We start from the raw sequence: 21779 nt of genomic DNA on the forward strand, positions 1-21779 counted from the left end.
TGGTCTCCATAAACACTGTCTGCAAACCAGGATAAAGTTACTAAGAGGAACTACTGGTTTCCTTTCCATCTACATGTTCATCCTATCCCTGGAAGGAAATCAGAATACACTTAATATTACATTTGCACAACAACACCCAGCAATAGGTTATTTGCACTGAAAATAAAAGGGTTAATTTAGTCCTCTAATCTATTGTTAAAAGCCTAATTATTTTACATGCCTTCATTTCATTAATGAATTGCTATTTTTTACATGTATCTCCTTCCCCGTTGCTTTTGTTTAAACCTCCTGGTGGGAAGGGAGAGATTAATTTTGTTGTGCCTTAATGAAACTGTATGCTACATTAGATTTAGCCATTTGGCATGCACCGCCAACACCACCATTATGCATAATGAATTACTTTTTGTGAGTCCCAAACTAACACAAACCTCCAATGTTCCTCTACAGACACTGGAACAACACAGCTGGCAGATATACCGTGTTCAGTTGTTATCTTGAACTTACATGGAAACCTAGAGCAGGTGCTCTGTGCTTGACACAAGAATGCAGCTTTTGAAAATTTTTCATAAAGACCTGGAAAGTTTACTCAAATAAATGCAAATGCTTTCAAGAGATGCGGTAAGCTCATTAAGCTTTGCTATTATCTACCATGAGCTGCATTTGATATGTATGCCTGTGGGTGGGTATGTATGCCCATTCTGCAGCTGCACATAGAGCCCCCAGTGAGGCAGCATGTGCTTCACTTGGGGACCAGCCAATCTTCCTGCCCTCCATGCAGTTTACCTGTGTGTACATGTGTAGTGAAGATTAACATATGTTTCAGCCGATTAACCATTTAACATATGAACTCTTTGCCTCACAGGCAATCTGCTGACCCTGACAGAATTTTTCTTGTCCAGCTTGCTGCCAGTGAAGTGATGGAGAGAAATAATTGATTAAGCATTAATCATTAATGTTAATTGATTAAACATTAAGCAAACCAAGTTCCTTTCTCCCAGATCCAACATCCTGTCACCTTTGGTTTCTTTGCTTTATGTTGATCAGAGATCCTCAGTCTGTGCATAACTGAGGCAGGGAAGTGCAGCTCTTCAGGAGTCAGAAGGTCAGTGTCGCCTTTCCCCAGAAACTTAGATAAACCTGAGGATGTGGAGGTCCAACGCATCCCCTTCTGCAACAGGGCTGTTTCCCAGGAGTGTAACAGTGGCGTTATTCAAGAAGTGGAAAAATAAATGTTGCCCCATACTCCAGCACCTTGTGTCAGGACCAGCTGAAGTCCAGTCATTGCAGCTCAACCTCCATCATACTTCTCTTTCTCTTTCTATTCCTCACTGCCAGATCTGGAGTAACAGAAGTCATTGTGGTTTTTTGTTTGTTTGTTTGTTTTGTTTTTTGTGTAAGACAGATGTGGCATACCACACAGTGTGTCTGATAATTACTAATTGACTGGTGTGCCAAGTAGCCTCTAATGCGCTGGTGACCCCTGCTGTGTTGTAATGTCCACTTCCATTGCTGCCGGTCTTTGGCCTCTGTGTCCTCTGTTTCTTTCACGTGCGCCCACTCTGAGCATTGATAACCAACCTGTCCTTCACAGGCAGAACAAATTAACCCCAGAGCAATACGAACACTGGGGTAAGAGCAGCAGCTCTGTGGGGACTGCTTTATTGGCTATATTCTCAAAAAAAACTTGCCATGCCCATGGGAGGATTTCATGTGTCTGAGCAAGATAAGCAGCTTTGGGACTAGTGTTTCTGAGGTGGTTTGGAAGCAAGAAAGATAATAGTGCATTTACAAAACAAAGAGATTTTCTTTCCTTCTTGTAACTGCAGATGCTCTCAGAGTCACCTCAGTGACTGTTGTATTAATCTATCTTTTTACATTTTTAACCTTAAAACTTTCTAGAGAAGTTCAATATCTGCAGAAACTCATAACTGTCTCAGCAGACTTTTATTAGTTGGATCTAACTTCGATATTAATCCTGGTCTGAGTAAAGTCATACTGGTCTCCAGCATGTTCTTGCAGTTATGCAGCCCTTTGAACTTAAAGGGACAATGTCCATTAAATGTTCCAAACTTCTGACCTGTGAAACTTCTCCACGTACTTGCAAAGTTAGATTCTACTTCACAGAATACCCAGAGAAGGGAGTTTCTCCTTCTTTGTTTCCATCCTAGCAGAGTGATTCTTTCTCCTAAGGCCCAATTATAATTTCCACTTCTATCTTAGAGGGTTCGTTTCTTTAAGCCAGTTCTGTGGGCTGGGTAAGAGTTTAGAACTCACCAATAAAAATTAGCAGCTATCGATCCTGCACGTACTCCCTCCGCTTTGTAATTACAGTCATTGAAGCTAATAGATACCTATAGAGTATCTGCAAGACTGCAAAAAAGGGCACTGTCTATAGAATTAAATTTGCAGAGATGTACTTCTGATTTTTTTCATATTTCCTTGAAAAATGCAAACAGAACAGCTTGGCAAAACCATGGCAAGTCATTTTCCTCAGCTGGCAGTGTTCTCTTCTAAGAAATCCTTCTTTCTTTGCCAATGGACAATATTAATGACAAGGACTTGACCTGAAGGGAATAAATGCACAAAAACTGCATTAAAGTTACATTAAGGGGCATATTATAAAGTCTGATTTATTTCAGATCCACAGAAGTGTGGAAATTTGTTGCCAACTGACATTTTCTATTTAGCACACTCTGGACTGCTCTGTCTCTGAAGAGGTGTGTAACTTCCAGCCTCTTCCCTAGTGCCTTATTGTGCTCATCCCTTAAGTAGCTGCTGCCTCTTGCCTTCAGTGGTCAGAAGGGAGTCTGCTAAGCATGCAGCTTCATGTGTGGTGACTGATGCAAATCGCTCAGAAAGCTAACTCCGGACTACAATTACATCTGTTGAATTTTCTTTTCATCTTTGAAACAAAGGTTGCAAGTTGCTGTACAGCGAAAGACATCAACTGTGCCTGTGGGAGGGCTCGGCAAGGCACTCTGCATCACACCCTCCATCCTGAGAAACTGCAGGACTTAGCATTCAGTGAATGCACACCGAGCAGATGTGGCAGGCTGTCTTCAGTGAAACATTATAGAATAACAGACCTGTTGAATGAAGTTCTTAGTCTAAGTACATTCATGAAGATATTTTTACCTTGTGTTAGGAGTGATCTCTCTGGGGAAATGAACATTACCTAAGTTTCTAAGATCCATGCAGTTCTGCTTCATCTGACTGGAGTAATGGTATGTACTTAGAGCCTTGAGAAACGTGTTAGGTACCACAAGGAGGAACACACAGTTGATTATGTGGTGTGTAGAGCAGTCCTTAGAGGCCCACAAAGCATATGCTGCATCCTGGAGTTAATTCAGCTACAAGGGAGATGAGAGTAATGTTGTATGTCAGGGTGCCTTGATTGTATTCTCAGTATAGGATTAGCACTGGAGATAGCATAACTTGGAAATTTGATTTGGCATGCAAAGGGAATTGAGTTAGATATGTTACTTTAGAGACCTATGTTCTTCTCTCTGGTAAAGGAATGTAAAACCTAGCTCAGTAATGAAAGTGGTGCCTTTTGGAAATATTAGCAACAGCCCTTGGAAGAGATTCTCTTAAAGATTCCCCTTTTGGCCCAAAACAGATTTCACTGTATTACAGGGTGTCCTAAACATGTTTTCCTCTCACATTTTTCCTAGCATAGGCCATTTGAAGGAGATGTGACATTTGGCTATCTGTGAAGATAGTGACTTACATTAAGGGAGATGAAAGGCAAAGCATAGCTGACTGTCTTCAAGCACAGTTATCATTTTATGGATTTTAAACCCTCTTAGAACATTCGCATCACTTAGACCAACATTTCACTTGCTGCAGTGCCTGTGGCGAAGTAGGAAGGCCCATTCTCAGGCCTGCGGGGAAGATTTAGAGGAGCTGACTGCTGCTTTTCTCACCGATTTCCAAAAAAACAGAGGACAGAGGATTCTCTCTGAGGTCCTGTATTTCCACTTAGATGCTTCTGACTGAGCACCAGCTCTGACTTTCTTGTAGAGATACAGTGGGAGCTGCAAGGATAATCCCAGTGAGGAGGCCATCTCAATACAAAGTCTCCCACAGACCTCACATGGGGAAATCTTTGCAGCAGCAGCACTGTATTTTCATCATCTTCATGTACAGATGGACACAGTCTGTCACGCAGGCAGTACAGGGCTCATGACCCAGCTTCCCAACTCTCACACACCAACTCTCAGCTTCATTGTCTGGCCTGAAGTCAAAGAGCAGGATGAGCAAGAGAGAGCAAGTCTGCATTACCAGTAAAGGCTGGTTCAAGTCACTGTATGAACTCCACAGCTCTGCTGCCTCCAAGCTGCTTCCTTGCTTCAGATCTGCCATTTCCCTTCTGCTGCATCTCAACCACACCAATCTTATTATGACACATGGAGAGCTGAGAAGAGGCTACGGAGCTCAGGGTGAGAGAATGAATAAACAGAACCAAAGAGCTTCAGCTGAAGATGTAGACCACATCATTTCTCCAGAAACAGTGTAATTTTACACACAACAGCTATGTATAACTTTTTGCAGACAAAGCAAGGAGCTGGTGAGTGCTGCAGCAACCTGGAGACAGCCCCAAGGCAAGGCAGAGGATCAACCATAGTTAGTTGTTGGGACATAGGTCAGTAATACAGGAAAAAGGCCTTCCTGAGGCCAAATAATCCTATTTGAAATGTCCCTTAGCATGGAGAAGCATTTCAACACAGCATTTGCTAATGGGATCTTTTAATCTTGTCCTACAGCATCTCCTGTTGACACAGGAATAGGAAAGTAATTCAGGAGTATTTCTGAGAGATATCCTTTGATCCTTCCTTTTCATCTGTTGCATACCTCAAAAGTGATGTGCTCCTGTATTTCCTGCTATAAATTGGTAAAACAGAATCATCTATGACAAACGTGTATAATCATAAAATGCATTCCCTTTCTCATGCTTCAAAGTTAGCAACAAAACAAAAGCAAAGAAATCCCTAGGGAAATAAGCAAAAAAAAAAAAAAAAAAATCCAATAAACAAACAAACAATCTACAAACAAATCTGAAAATCCTTTCTCTAAAGAGAAATGGACACAATGAAGAACATTACTTTTACAGATTCTTCTTCAGTTGTTGAATTATTAACAATAGCAGAAACTGGAAAATAGCACCTTTATTAAAAAGACCTTGGTGTGTTAGAATAATGGAAACTATAATTTTTAGAGCTGTATACAGTATGTACAGGAGAGTATTATCTCTCTCCATTAATTTTTAAATCATTCTCCATCCTTAGTCAAGGTGCTGGTTTTTAGATAGCATCGTTTGTATGGAAGCTATAATGTTGTCTGCTGTGTAATTGAAAGAGGTGAGAAAGGAGAAAAATAGGGGCCAAGTCATTCTCCCACCAAATTAATGGAAGCTCATTCCACTGTCTTTTAATGGAAGAAAACCACAGAAACACAAATGTATGACACAAAGTTTAGCAGTAGAAGATTGTTTGCTCAAGTGATATCTACATATAACAAATTTACTTTCATTTAAAACAAGTATTTCAAGACACCATGTAATTTTTATTTCTTTTAAATCATTTCCCATTCTGTCCATAATGGTACAGCTTGGTCAGTTATAATTCATATAGAATCATAGAATTTCCCAGGTTGGAAAAGACCTTGAAGATCATTAAGTCCAACCTCAGCCTAACCAGTACCCTAACTCTAAACACCCTCCACTAAATCATATCCCTGAGTACCACATCCAAACAGCTCTTAAATACATCCAGGGATGGCGATTCAACCACCTCCCTGGGAGGTGGTTAGTGAGTTCAACTGTAAGTTGCTGAATTCAGACTTTCTGAAGTAAAAGGAGTTAGAAAAATAGTGCTTTACCAGTGAGAGAGATTCTGTATATAATGATGCTATTTAGTGCTCAGGTAGATTAATCTGCTAAAATGGAGCTTTCAACAACCTGGTTCTTACTGGGAAAAAAAAAAAAAAAAAAAAAAAAAAAAAAAAAAAAAAAAATCACTAAGGAAGATTTAAGCTACTTCTTCATTTTTTAAACAGAAATGTTAGTGATTGAAGAGTATATGAATGTATTTGCAAAGTGGGAGGTAGAAGAGATCGTCTAATTAAATGTGGTGGTCTTTGTAGCAAGTGTCAGACTACACTCCCTAGCGAATTTTCTGCCATATATATCTTCAGATACACGATCCTGCCCAGTGCTTAGATAGGACTGACCTCAGCTCTAAAGTTCTAATAGTTGCAGCTGTTTCACTGCCTTTCTGGCCTAAAACTCAAGCACCACCATGGCAAGATCGACTTCTCTGCATAGCCTCTCTCTCTCGTAGCCCACATCCTTGCTTCCCCACAACAGATCTCTGCAGAGGCACCACGCATGCATCCCCCAGCTAATCCATGCAGCAATTAGTCCAAGCTAGCTAGAGAGATGCTGCTGAGAGAATCATCACTTGATGCTATAGTTAAAGCCTATCAACAAAAGTGAATGGCCCAGTTATGTAGAAAAGTCGTTACTCCTACCACAGACATTGCAGCAGATGTTAATGAAATGGTGCTTAAAAGAAATCAAGATAAGATTAAATAAGTAAGATGATAATTGTACTGTATCAACCAATTATGAAATGAACAGATTTTGCAATTTGGTTGTAAAATCCAGGCAAGAGTGGTAACCCACATTTGCAAACACTTCTGGAGTGATTATTTTCCCACTTAATTAACATTATTTACACAAGCAAACTCAAATAATATTCAAACAACATGCATAAGCCAGGCACATCTGGGTTGTAAAATACATGAGCAAGCAACAGAAGCAACAAAAATACTGACTGGCATTCAAGTGACTCTTCAAATTTAAATTAGAGAGAGGTGCAAACTTTAAATTTGTTAACCAGAAATGTATTTGATCACTGAGTGAGCATGCTACACAAGAGGAATATTTAGATCTGTGTCCCACATACAGCTCCTTAGCAGCTATCCCCTGGTGAGAGGAAATCTCTCCCACATTTGAAAAAACAACAAACATTCTACACAAGTTTTGAAAAGCTTATTTGAATATAGATCTTAACTTGATTCTAATCTATTACTTCTAAAAACATTTAGAAAGTCTAATCATCTTCTGTACCATGAGGCAACAGGTCCTTTAAATGTAGCAGATATCTCAGGCAGTTATAAAGGAAGTTCTAAGTATCTTGTAAAAGCCATGAACATTCCATGGACAGCAGAATAACCAGCCTCCAAGTGAAGGTCCTTGTCAGATCAGAACAGTCTGAGATGATGAAATCATTCTTGGTTGATTGGCATTGTCTAAGCATCCCACAGATAAAAGTAGAAACCAGTTTAATAGGACATGTGAACAAGATCTGACATATACATATATATAGATATTTTCAGCTGATAAAATTGGATGTTTGCAAATAGGGTGTGATTAACCAGACCTGACTGCATTTGAAAAACATAATGGTATTTCAGGATTTCTAACAAGGTTCTCGGGGCTTTTGCTGTATTTCTGGCAAGCACATTTTTTGCAGTGAAGTCCCATTGAAGGTGATGGCAACAACCTTCAGGATAGGAGTTTGTTGCAGTCTGGACCAAATATGACAGTCATTGATGAACATCAGTGAATATATATATGTCATGTCCAGAATCACAAAACTTGTAAACACAGGCTCAGGCATAAAGATCAACAAGTTCTGTTTAAAACTACCATACATTTGACAGGAAATTGAATCACCAGCATCTTCCGTGTGGCCCTGATTCTTCCCTTTCAGAACCACCCCATCTCTGCTTGAGCATTTGTGTCTCCCCAGGAGCATGAAAGAAGACATGAAGTAACTGAATATTTAAAAGACAGAGAGTTTAAAAGAAATACCCAGCAATATAAAACAATCAGGAAATAAAACTCTCAGATTTTGCACAATTGCCCTATTCTGCTTGACTTGTAAGTCAAGGTTCCTTGTCTATAGCACAGAGCTATTAAAGAAGCTTGTTCCACCAAATATTTGTATCTGAAACTTTCTTAGATAATTTAATTCCCTACATGCAGGAGACAGATCTTCTCTTTAGACCACAGACTGAATTCAACCCAGGTCAATTTAATGACAACATGTGAAAACATACTGAGAGCATAAGGTGACATAAGGTATGTGAAATAGAACATGCCAACAATTCAACACCAGTTGAATGTGGTTGGTCTAATGATGGAATACAAACATTTTCAAAGGAAGAAGTATTATCTTTTCTTAAGCAAGTTGATGCAGTTCAGTAAAATGGGTACATTTGGGGACTTCACATTCCTTCGCCTGATCTGCCCAAGCAATAACCATCTCCGAGTCAAAACAGGTCAGAGTCAAAGAGGCAATGATTCAGTCTGAAGGTGATACTTTTTCAAGGTTCATTGAATCATCCTCATTTTTCCTTCTCTCCTAAGTCCTCTCTGCAGTACAAATGCCCCAATTTGTTTCACTCTGCTCTCAGGAGCCACCAGCTCTCTCTGCCCCTGCTAACTGCCAGATCTTCTCTCTTCTCATTCTCCTGTTTCAATCATTTTTACATCTCTGCCCCTGCTCAGCAAAAGGATGGAAAGTGGTCAATTTGGTGAGCTGGGGGTCAGCCTCTTTGCTCGTGTCATTAGTGATAGGACCAGGGGGAATGGTCTCAAGCTACGGCAGGGGAGATTCAGGCTGGACGTTAGGAAGTATTACTTCTCAGAAAGGTTGGTCAGGCACTGGAATGGGCTGCCCAGGGAGGTGGTGGAGTCACCGACCCTGGGGGTGTTCAAGGAAAGACTGGGTGTTGTGTTGAGGGACATGGTTTAGTGGGAGCTCTTAGTAATAGGTGAACGGTTGGACTGGATGATCTTTTAGGTCTTTTCCAACCTTGGTGATTCTATGGTTCTGTGATTCAATTAGCTGGGAAAGTTATTGTGAAGGAGACAGACACATGCCCCCAGATCTTGTAAGGCTTGATGTCTTATGAAACCTTGCTAAGAAATGGAATGTTTGATGCTTTTTCTTGTCAAATACTTTGTATGCATTTATTGTAGCACTCATGATGATTATAATAGCACAAAGAATATTGCTGCATCTGCTATCTGCCTGAAGAACTAAAGTTTGCCTCTACCTTTTTTACATGTTTTTTACATACATGCTGCCATGTATGGCAGCAATGTAAAAAATGGCACCTCGTAACAAGCAGTGCTACACAAGCTTCTAGCTTAACATGTCAAACACTTTCTAGATGCATCTTGGACTTATATGACATTTTCATGCTTACACTGAACTGACTTACCCTGGCTGGTACAAATCTCTGCACAATCTCTGCACTCCAGTTAGGATTAAATATAAGATAAAACAAAGAAACATTCCCATACGCCTACATGGAGCAGTTTTAAATATGTCTTTTTAGCATTCCCCTGCACTTTAAGAGCTATATCACTAAACTGAAGTAGGTGCTGAAGTGAAACAAATGCCTCCATATAAAAGGATGTTCCACCAGCTAAGCTCCAGTATTTTAAAGAAATTGTTATCAATGTTAATATAGGGCTGAAAATAGATGAGACTTGATTCACATTAGCAAAATCTGATCTGTTTCTTTTTAGAAACTCACCATACAAACCAAGCCTAGCAAACGGTATCTTAATGTGTTACATATATATATAAGGAGAGTTTTCTGAATACAGTGATCAGAAACCACTGAGCAGTCCTTCAGCACTGTTTTTCTTAGAGGCTGTCTGTGCTTTCAGACAAATTATACCTTTAATTTGTTGCGATTTCTTTTCCCTTTGGTACTGGGAGATGGCCATGTGGTGCTTCTTTGCCACTCAGAAACTGCAAGGGCTCACAGGGCTTCCAGTCATACAGCAGTCATCCCAGCCAAGTCCTTAATGAACCCAGATCTGGAGCTCCTCTTTGCCAGGGAGCTACATACCTCTCAGGGAAGAGCAGTTTCTCCTCCTCTTCTGCTTTGCTATCTCAAGTAAACTGCAAATAAATGGTGTGATGCTAATTTCCAGGAGTTCTTCCAGAAGGTTTGTTGTCAAAAAAACCTGAAGTCACTGCAGGAGCGAAGCTGCCAACTAAACAACAGATTTAGTGGGATTTGCAAAGAATCTAGTTGTTGTACCAAGGATAAGCATAGCGAATCATCCTCTTTGCCCTTGCCAGTTCTACAATAGAAGATCTGTATTACTTTTGTATCATTTTGCTCAACTGTCTGTAGCCTGGGTGTATGCTGTGGGATAGACCTTGAATATACAGTATAGTACAGCATATACTGAAATTGGAGGTTACTAAATATATTTTAAGGAGGTACCTTCCAGTGTATTCTGAGCTTTAACAGAGGAGATAAAGCCTCGGGTTCAAATGCTTTCTGAAAGTAAACAGTTGTCTATTTGCCCTTGCCTGACAGAAACCACAGATAAGGCAGGGCTGGCTGAATATACTGAGATGTTTCTCATAGGAACTGGGTGGGAAAAAAAAAAAAAAAAAAAAAAAAAAAAAAAAAGCATAGAAACTAGCTGAAGGGGACAGCATAGGAAAACAAGTAATAGTGACAGGTAGCTGCTAATTACCAATCAAAATTTAATTGAGATAAACAGCTGTTTTTCCATCACAGTTACAATGAGTCAAGGAAAGTATGAAGATCAGCCAGGCTGAACAGCAGCTTTTCTAATATATGCGAAGTGAAACTATATTAGTGCACCACATGCAGACAGCAAAACCGAGAGACCCAACAGACATACAATCTGGGATGACTAGAAGAAAGGAGACAGACTGTCACTCTGAAGAAATCTGAGCACAGAAAGTCCACTGTGTAGAATATAGGGGACCAAACTCCAAAAGACTGAGAAGCTATCAAGGACAAGACAGAAATTATAAACTTTACAGGCATAAAGAGAGCTGGTAATTGTAATGGATAAAATAGAGCAAACAAGCTTATGACACTAAAGGTTTGTAAATCCTCAGATGATACCTGAAATCCACCTGGAACAGTGCTTCTGTTAGAGGTTAATTAAGGTAAGGTTCCCCGACCTCTTCCCTGTACTTGGCCTCAGGACCTACCAATGGTGAGAAGTACATAAATAGCAAGTGCTGAGTGAAGGAGGTCTCAGAGTGAACTCTCACTATGAGAAGTAATAGAAGAAGTTACAAGTCAAGCATGGCAATCCAGGGATGTGGGGGCCAGGATAGCTAAGTAGGACTGGAGGAGGGAGACACCCAGCAGATCTAATACTTCTTAAACAAGCATACCTACATGTAAGCAAACTAGCCTCCTGGGCTTGGCCTTATATATGAAGAGGCTACCTGACAGTGTGACTGTCTGGAAACGGAAGGTGGGGCTTGAAGACAACTCCAAGCTGGCTGCTGCACAGGAGTCTCTTCTCAGTGCTTTAAAGGAAAGCTTGACAGCACTCACTAGAACGGATATGACTGTGGTTAAAACCACCACTGTTTTAAAACCTAGGCTCTGACTGGGTTCCTATTTCTGCCGCAAGATGCATTCTAGCCTTTCACAAGCATTCATGATTTATTTCTGCTCTACCCAAGAGCAGGTCTCAGATTCATTTTCTCTGTAAGAAGAAAAGAAGACCGGTGGTAAGCCACACAGGACTGGAAGTGCCCTTTTTGGTGTTGTTCTGTTCCTCAGAGTAATCACTTCTTCCAGCTGGTGCTTATTTGTGAAGGTCTAACTCCTCTGAATTAGAGCTTTCATTGCCACAGAAATGTCGATTCAAGAAGTCACCTCCCTAACCCACACTGTGATACCAGCCAGTCTCTAGGGCTGGCTAGGGCTTGTGTGCCATGTTTGCTGTGTTTCTGTCTGCCTTTTGAGAAAGACAAAGGAAGGGGACAGTCCATCTTCGGGTGTTGGTAGCACCTGGAGCAGTCTGTGGGTCTATTCAGGTGAGCATGCTGAGAAAAAGTAATTTGGGAGTGTGAAGCTGATCCCTGCCAGGGTGCTCCACATGGATGGGAATGGCAGATGTCTCATATCACTTTCTGTTCATTTATATCCAGGCAGAGTTAACCACAATTCATCCCCAAGTTATAAAATATTACTAAGGCAAAAGTGAATGGCATTTCTTTGACAGTGTAATTAGATTTCAGCAGCTTCAGCCTACAGGACAGTACTGTCTACTCTGCAGAATATTAAATCCAATAACTGGAAGAAATCTTGCTTTAAACAATAGATATTAATACAGTAGCATAATAAATAATAAATACTGTTAATACTATTATAAATAATGTATTATGCTAGATTTGTGAAATAAATAATACATAAATAGGTAATCATCCTTTGAAATAATATAAAATTACCAATTGTGAAGTAAGCTTAACCTATTAACATGCATCAGGAATAGAAGCCTACAAGTTATTTTAAATCTGAGTCATCACAGCATTGCAATAGCTTAGCCGAGAGTAACACCAGCTGCACCACAGGAGGATGCAAAGGATCAAAGAGCTGCCTGCTGCCTCACAAAGCAAATAGTAACACACTTCTCAGTTTTATGTTTGGGGCTAAAGGTCAGTTGATCTACTGGGTGTGCCATATTTTTTTGTTTTAAAAAGTTAATTTATTGCTGACTCAGGGCCTTGAGCAGGTTGTTTTCCAATAACTGAGATGAAATAAAGCAGCACAGGCAACCAACAGACTTAAGAGAATAGAAAGATTGCTCCTGTGGTAGAGCAACACAGAAATACTTTCGGCTTCAGCAGGGAGTCAGGCTTTGACTCTGATCCCAGAGTCCTCATAACACTTTTTATCTCCAAGCACCTTATAAAGGCCAATTAATATGCATGTAGTTCCTCCAGGGTCAGCCTGTTTTACTGGCAGGTTTCTGTGGGTTTCCTGATTTCTGGAGGGAAAAACTGATACACAGATTTTTGGAGGCAGATTGTTGAATATTTCCACTCTTCTTCAGATTGTGTCGGTATAGATTATCTGATGATGCCACCGTATCTGTAGCCAGACAGATCTGAAGATCAACATCAACGTGTTTTATAGTTTTCTACAAGTTTTACAACCCATTTTGGGGCTAAATGACAGGGGAGCTCTAATAAAAACAGTCTTCGTATGATGCACTCTAAAATACAGCGGGGTATTTGATTACTGAAAGAAAAGTGTTTACGCAACTTCAAGCAACCCTGAGTAGCTTTCAGGACTGACCTACGGAATTTTAAAGGCATTTGGGCTCTAAAACTTGCAGGTGGACACCTGGCAGTTTTTTCACAAGCACTCAATCTGGTGAAGCAGCTCATTCCTATCTGTTAGGCACAGACATTAATTCAGAAACTACCTTTGAGAAGCTTGGCAGCTAACTTATGAAAATATCACTCACCAATAAAAGGTTAGTCTAAAACATGTGCTACTCTCTTAAAAGAGCAGTGGAATCTGACTTCCAGCTTCACTAAGAAACAAAATAGAATGGAAATCTCCAATATTGCTTTAGGTTGTTTACTTTCCAGCTGTGGAAAGATGTCTTCTTCAAAACTGTGCAGGCACTAATAAGGTGACTTCAGTGTTGTTATTCACTAAATCTCATAACACAAGAATGAAGAAGTACTGCCTGAAACTATACAGAGATCAGTTTAAAGTAGATGGAGAAAACTATACACAGCAAAAAGTGAATATATGGGATTTGATGCCACAAGAGATGACAGAAGCGGAGACAGTGTCAGCTATGCATGAGAAAGAGCAAATTCATGGGCAAAAGATCCTTAAACAGGTTTTAAAAGAACTGTGCAGTGAGGTACCCTCCAGCATCCCCAGCACCACAGCTGTGTGGAAAGGTGCAAGCAGATGCAGGCATTCCCCATAGAGATCACTGGCAGGCTTGAAAGCCCTCCCATCCAGCATTTGCATCACAAAAGACAGGAAAGATGAGTTGTCTCTTGGTTCTAGGATGCTTCTTATGTCATAGAGGCCAGAAGAGGTAGCATCACCTCAAAAGCAAGAAACAGCTATTGCTGAGCACAGTTGATCCAGACCCTCAGCGATTTAGACTGGCAGCATTTGGTGCCTACATTCAGGTCAGAGTTGTAGCCTTGTTGGTAAGGACTGCAAGTTCAAAAACAAGTCCTGTGGCTGGAAAGTGAGCATGGGTTCTGCTGAGCCACAGTGAGTCCTGTGCTGCTGGCAGCTGCTGGGGTGTCTCACCAGTCCTCACCACAGAGCATGCTTTGTGCTCCCAGCCCTAATACCTATCATTGAGCAGAGGACAGTGATGCTCTGCCCTGGCAGATGATACATTTCACCTTCCTCATGAGGAATTTGGCCAGACTAATTGCATTCCTTCTCTGAAGGAAGCAGGGCTTCAAGCTCTTCACACCAAACAACTCAGCTCTGAATTTCATGAGCTGAAATGATTTTGATTGGTTGAATCTAACCGTTCGCTGGAACCAGCTTTGGCTGCCTCATGTCAGTCAGGGAGTAACAAGCATTACTCATATTTCCCTACTTTGCCTATAAGCCACATTCAATTAAAACTGACGAGCTTCTATTTTATTTGAGTGAACACCAGGCCCCTACTTGTAAGGTTCAGTGACAGTTACATAGCATGTTAAGGATATCACACACAAAGAAACACATGAGCTGCAGATTGCTTTCTTGGACGCTTCTTCTATGTATGATTCAGGCAGTCATTCCTGTTAGGCAACAAAATTAGATTTTTCACCCCTTCCAAGTACGATCTGAGATCGCTCACTCTCACACTGCTGGATTTTGTAATCCTGGTCTAGGCACTTACTGTTTTATCACCTCCAGTAAGCAGAAACAAAACCAAACAATTTGTTCCCTCGTTATCCAGGTGTCTGAAGCAGCGCTACATCTTGGGAGTTCACAGCAGACTAGGAAGCACTCATCATAATTGCTCCTGTTGCTGTCTCAGCAAGCACCCACCTTCTCACTGCAAACCAAATACTGACAACCAGGACAAAAGCTATGTTAGGAAAGCCTGGTGCTGGGGTGAAAACGTAGGTGCTGAGTTATCACTCTCATTGAATGCTGGCCCAGTGGCTGGGACGCTGCTCAGTGGCACCAGCTGGAGTCACAGCAATGAGCAGCATGGAAAATGATGCACCTATGGGGTCTAGGAGTGAACGTGGAAGAAAAGAAAGCTCTCTAACATGACCTTGTGGAGGGAATGAAGCTTGGAGCTTCATGAAAAGATGATGGGTTACTTGAAGTTCTTAAGTAAGGTGGTCAGATTTTAAGGACTTTGAATGAGCACCACCTTAATAAGCTTTGCCAAGCTGGGTTTTTGAGGAAAACAGTCAATAAGCTACTGATGGCCAGAAAGTCCAGCTCCTATCTGTGAATGCAGTACACCAAGGAGGGGGTTGCATGGGATTAGTACAGCCTTCAGGAGTAAACACACCAGCAGGAGTTTTCCTACTTGAACACTACTTCTTTCTAATTGGAAGAGAAAACACTTCTATCTTTTCTTACATTCACCAGCTTTGCTCTACTCCCCACAGTCCAGCAGTCCCGGTCTGCCAAAAGTGGTTCTGAGTCTCAGGGTGAGCATGGGTGGAAATTCTCCTTTCCGGTCTCCCATTGGAGCACACACTGTGACACCATCCAGTTGATTTACTGGCCCTGGGAGCAGGGTGTTTTCCAGCCCCAGACTCGAGAAGGAGGAAGAGGCTAGTCAGGCAGCAGCAGGGTTAGTACAGTTGTACTCAACCTCTGTGCAAACATGGTGTGCAGGCAGAGAGGGCACAGCTATGCCACAACCCTCATGCCTCAACAAGTTAAACTGTGGTGCTCTCACACTGTGCAGACAAGGCTCAGGACTCCTGTATTTCAGGCTTCCAGATTGCAATTATGCATTAACCCATATGTTTAAGGTAAACCACAACCATTCGGAGACTGGTGAGAGCTTTGCTTCTGAATGAGCTGCATTGAGGCACTGTCTAAATGAGCATCTCTGCTTTGCAAGCTACACCAATTATTTTTCTTTCTGAGCTGAAGGATTCCAAGCGGATTTTGAAAGGGAATCATCACTGATGTGAGGAGGACAGGAATGAAAAGAAACCTTCATGTTTGTTTTATTCAGGTATCCATGCAAAGTTATAATTAACTTTTAAGAAGTTCATAACCAGTAATTCAGTTGTGAATCCAGTTGGAGATATGTTAAGATCCAGTTCTACTTTTTTTGCTTTCTGTGATGAATGATTTTTCTTTGGAGAAAAACATTATGGTGTTGTCAGTGTATTGTAGTTTTGTTGCCTTGTTAATTTTAGACCAGGTCCTAATGCATAGCAAAACTGTTTAACTTGGTTTTGTTTAGGTCTATAATTCCTGTATCTCTTTTATTACCACGTGACAGGGCACCCTATAGGTACAATAAACAAATAATACAACACTGAGAACTGTAACAAATCACAAAATACATTATTTAAAAAAATAAGAAATAAATATCCCCCCTTAACTGAGTAGAGATTGATTTTATAACAGAGAGTGATGAGAAGAGGTGCAGGAAAATATATGTGGGCCTTGGGACAGGAGGAATACACTGTAATGGGGGATTTGCTTCCCAGATAAGAAAAGTTAAACAAACAAACAACAACAACAGCAACAAAAAAAACACAACAGCAAATGAATGGATTTATCTGTCAAATGGAAACAGCTCCTCTGCTAGCTCTCTGTCCACATGTGATGCACTGCTTGATACATCCCCTCTTGCCAGACGTGACCTGAAGGGAGCAGTATTCTCTCCTAGTTTCAGGCTGTGCAAGACGTCTACAACAAAATCCCAAAATGAAATAAGCTGGCAGAGAAAGTTTACTTTTTTTTTTGTCTGAAAGTGTGCTGCGAGCTTCAAAACCAGATGTTGAAGTGAGGAGTGGGTGACTTTCCTGTATCACTCAGTCCTCTTCCAGTGATAATTCTCAGACTCTAAAATAATGTCTCAGGTGAGGTGCTGCCCTGCATTGGACCTGTGGCATCTTGGGCAGAGGTGTGAATACTGCATGGCACAGGAGGAGCATGCAGACCTGGTCCAAACCTGTGCAGGGAGGCATCACACAGGATCACTCCATAAGGCACCTCTCAACAGCCAACATATCCTTCAGGCACGTATACTCAGTGCCTCATTAGAAAGGATTAAATCTCCTGCCAAACCCAACTCCCATTTTTTTATGCCTTCTTCTTCTCACCCTTTTTACCCTTACACTCTTTCCTATGAGCGGGATGCTGAGAGACATGCAGAGAGCTGACCAGTTCACTTCACATGTGGTGCAAAGGTCTCCATACCCTTGTTCAACATGCCACTGCACTGTGCAAGTGATTTTTCTCAGGCTTAGCTCTGCTGCACACTCCTGGAGCATGGGGCTCTGCATCCATGCAAAACTGTAGGTTACTGTAGCTGAATGCTATTTTGTGAGTAGATCTATATTATATGCCCTTTTGCCCACCAAGTATGTTTGTTCCTGAGCAGTCCTGAACACCTTCATGCGCCAAAGCCTCCCTGGATAATCTGCTCTTGTGTTGCACCCTTCAGCTAATGAAGACATTTTCTAATGTCCATTCTGATCCTCCCAAGTTGCAATCTGCAGCCACTGCCCCTTTCTGTGCCACCTGTCACTTCTAAGAAGAATTTGGCTTGTCAGCTTTGGAAGTCCCCTCATGTACTCATGAAGTACTCACTCATGTGCACTTACCAGATCACCCCCTGTCTGTTTTTCACATGACTGAACCCCAGCTCCTCAAGACTCTTCTTGTTTGTGCAGAGTACCCTGGGGATACGTTCCCAAATTCCCCCATTAGCCAGGCTCTGTCCCAGGTGTGACCACAACAGTATTGAGTAGAAGGAACATCCCTTGATCGAAATCCTCACAGCTCTGCATGTTGATGGCCTTATTCATGGTGACCTGTTGTCTCAGTCTGCAGCTCAGAGCCAGCTCCAGCTCCTCTTCAGCATTTTTTCTATGTCAGTATGGTCCACTGATGAATATTTCGAACAGTGTCAGCTCAGTATTATGGAAACCTGACCATGCCACGCATGGTCTTCAAAAGTCCAAATTTCACCCCATTATCCATGTAAGAGAGCACAAGACAGAAGCACAGCCTCACCACCCCCACCAGGACAGCTCTCACTTTCACCAAATCCCATCCTCTACTTCCCTGTTCCCCCATTACTAGTACCTGGCTCTTACTTTCTTCTCAGTCTTTGGTGTTGGAAGTGTAGCCCAGCTTTTGTATCCAGCCTTACTGATATATCTGCTAAGACTGTCACAAAGAGTGCTTAGCATGATGGTGCTCTTCTGTGAGAGGGACTTTAGAAAAAAAAAGGTTGACACCATTTGCTCCACAATGGTAACATACTGGGCGGTTTTGCCTGTCTATTCAAAAGACAAAAATTACTTTTCTTAAATAAAACTGCTAGCAACTTGTACCTCTACTTGGCCTTCGCATCAAAGTGTTTCTCTTTACACTTCACTACGAAGCAGTGACAAGGTGTAATACACATGCATTGAGAAAGGGGACAGTGATGTGGAGGACCATTTAGCCAACCTGGCAGACCTAGTTCTTACTCCACAATATGATTATGAGCTGGAAAACACTGACATAAATACCTGAATGTAGAGCTGCCCATAGGCTATTTCTGTTCTGCAGTTCAAATAGACAGGCTTAAGCTAGCCTTAAAATAGCCAGCTTGGTTATTGCAAACATTGTGGGTCGGTGCAGCTGGACTCAGATTACTCCCACGTATGTTCACTTAATCACTTGTATTAGTCTTGCAAGCCACAGTAAGACCTCCAGTGCCACTGCAATGCTGCCAGCAGCATCTGGACCAAAGCTGGCTGGTGTTTGCATGGTGTGGAGATCCTTCCTGCTCCTAGAGAGGAAGGAGCTAGTGTTCCAGAGATATCATTCCTTTCTGCCTAGCAAAGTACTTGCTAGAGATAGCCACGAGGCAGCAGCTTAGGTTGTGGACATATGGGCAACCACCAGTATTGACCCCATACACCTTGTGGAGGACATGGCTGGATGGTCTGCACAGCTCCTTCTCTTTGTCTTCTTTTTGTGGTTCCTCTTTTACCTCTTTTTTGCAGATTTCTCTTTTTCAAGGTTATGTTTCTTCCCAGTGCCATGGACATTTTTAACATTGCTTATGTTAAAGTACCAGTGTTCCTAATTATTTACCTAGAAAGCAGAAGGATTAAAGGAACTGCTTTATTGACTGCTACTCAGATGCTCCACATTAGTCACAACATTTTTGTACTTCCACATGACTACTATTTAACAGTTCACAGACATGAAGTTCATGCACTTGTTAGAACTGGGTTGTATTTTATAAGACGACTGTTGCTGAAGTGATGCCAATCCTGCCATACCTTGTGGTAACACATTATGGCAACAGTTTGTCACTAATGTACTGTCACAGTGCTGAAACAGAGAGAGTAATATATGCTCCTCAGTAGCAGTGATGTGACACTAATTTCCCCTTTCCAGTTTCCACCCTCCCCCTGTCCTCAGTCATCATCATCTGAAGGGTTGGCCACAGTTATTTCAAGAATAGGAAACACACTACCCTTTGTGACGTGAATAATGAGTAGATAAAATGTCTGAGAAGCATTTATTCCACACATGACTTAAATTTCAGGGCTTGAATAAGAGACATCAGTGGAAGTTTAAAAATATACTTTCCCAAGTGCAGTTTTTACAGGTATTATTTTATTTGCTGAAATATCTTTGTTTTTGCAGGAGGTAACATTTATCAGTAATGAGAATACAAACCATAAATTTAAGTAGATTATTCTAAAATTAATTAACAGCTTCATTATGATGTATTTATATAAGGGTTGGTCAGGAGGGATAAGATTCCCCAGGGCAGCGAGGAATCTGTCTACTCCATCTTAACAAGATACGAGGAGAGCTGGAACAAAGTATCCCACAGTGGACAGCCTGCCTTCACGAGAGGTCCCAGAGTGATGGGGCTGGACAGCAAGGGAGTACCAGGCCAGGACTGTTGCCGTGCACAATTATAATCCAAACCCGCAGAGATGTGGTGTTAAGAGGCACAGACCTGTTTGCAGCTTGGCTTCCCCACCTCAAGGCACAGCCCACAAACCTCCCTCCTCCACCTGCATGGACATGGGACTGGAAGAGATAGACCCATAGTGAGAATGGACACAGCTGAAGTAGCATTGCTGACAGCAAGGAGGGGGCCCCCCCTTCTTGTGCCTACTCCTTGGACCTGCCTCAGCAGCTCAGGTGGGACCAGCATTAGTTTTTCAGTAGCATTCAAAGTCAAGCACCTGGCTACACTAGCCAAAGACACCATCACAACTGTCAGGCATGCCAATGTTTTTGTCCTGCCTTCCAGACCGCAATCCTGAAAGCAAACCTGTGGTTTATGCATGCCATTTCTCCTCCTTTGCCCACACTTTCTGTTGTAGCCCCACTGCTGCCCACACGTTAGGGCAGCTGTTGGGCAGCTTTTTGTTTTCTGCTTGCATTTCAATCCCTGGAGTCCTGTCCTATGGTCTCGCAGCATGTGCAATGCACAGAGATATCTGGAGGTCTCCTAAAGCCAGAATGGTGCATAGGTCTTCTCCACCAGCCTGCACTCCTTGTGTGCTCTCCTCCATATCTCATCCCACATCTTTCCAATATATCACAGCACCAATGAAGGCAAGAGTGAAGCAGGCTGGGACTGAGGTTTAAATGGTTAGAGGCAGCAGCAGTAGCAATGACAGCTGTGGGGTGTCATTTTGTTCTGGGGCAGCTTGACACTCACCTCTATGCTTGCCTGGTCCTGCTAGACTGAGGAAGTGGCAGGAAGCAGAGGGACTGGTGAGAAGAGACAGCAAATCCTGTCCTTTGTTCTCTGTCCTGTGAGGTGGCTAAATGCCAGCTTTTAATTATGCTTCAGCATTTTCTTTTTAATGTTAATGCCAGTGTTAATTAAAGATCAACAGTGCCACTCAATTTATCTGGGCTAAGATGACCATTGTGGAGGTAAATAGGTACAACCATTTTCATTTTACTTAATTTGCATTCATTTACACACTGTATTTATCTGGACCTCAGCCTCTTAATAACACACATTAAGGACAGAGGAAAATGTTTAGCAAATTAGCTATGAGTCATCTGTTATTGGAGAACTGGATGTACAGGTACCTTTCTGAACTTCCCTGTTTTGGGATGACATATGAAATTATACACTAAGTAAAACAATCCAGTAATTAAAAGTAAAGCATGAATTACAACTATCACAGAGAGAAAATTAATTCTCTCATGACTACAATGCTACTGTAAATGAGGTATCACAGCTGGTCGTAAATGAGCTGTGATGGGCTAAACCATCTCAGAAAGATACTAGGACTTTGTAAACAAGCTGATAATCACAGACCAGCCTAGGAGACCTGAAACCATGCTTCTTGGTTTAATATGAAGAAACTGGGAGCATCAGGCAATTTGAGAACCACTGAGCTAGCAGTTTGCATTCTCAAGTTAGTGGGCATGAGACCTCATTTCTGAAATTCTGACCCATGTTCATACCTGACAGACTTTTTGTATCAATTCTGACATTCTCTGACAAAAAATAAAAATCAAAATAAAGTTTTGCCCTGGGTGATTCCAAAATTGAATTTCTTAGTAGGCTGTAACACAGCAGGCTGAATTTTGAACAGGAGGGGCCAATATGGACTGCTTGATGTTATCACAGGCAGAGGCATCATCTGATCTATTTAATTAATTCACGGTACAGAGAATAAAATAATTACATTGACAAGGAAAATATACTCGAGGGTAGTGAATAA

This window comes from Excalfactoria chinensis, chromosome Z (genome assembly GCF_039878825.1).
Source record: "Excalfactoria chinensis isolate bCotChi1 chromosome Z, bCotChi1.hap2, whole genome shotgun sequence".
NCBI classification, from domain to species: domain Eukaryota; kingdom Metazoa; phylum Chordata; class Aves; order Galliformes; family Phasianidae; genus Excalfactoria; species Excalfactoria chinensis.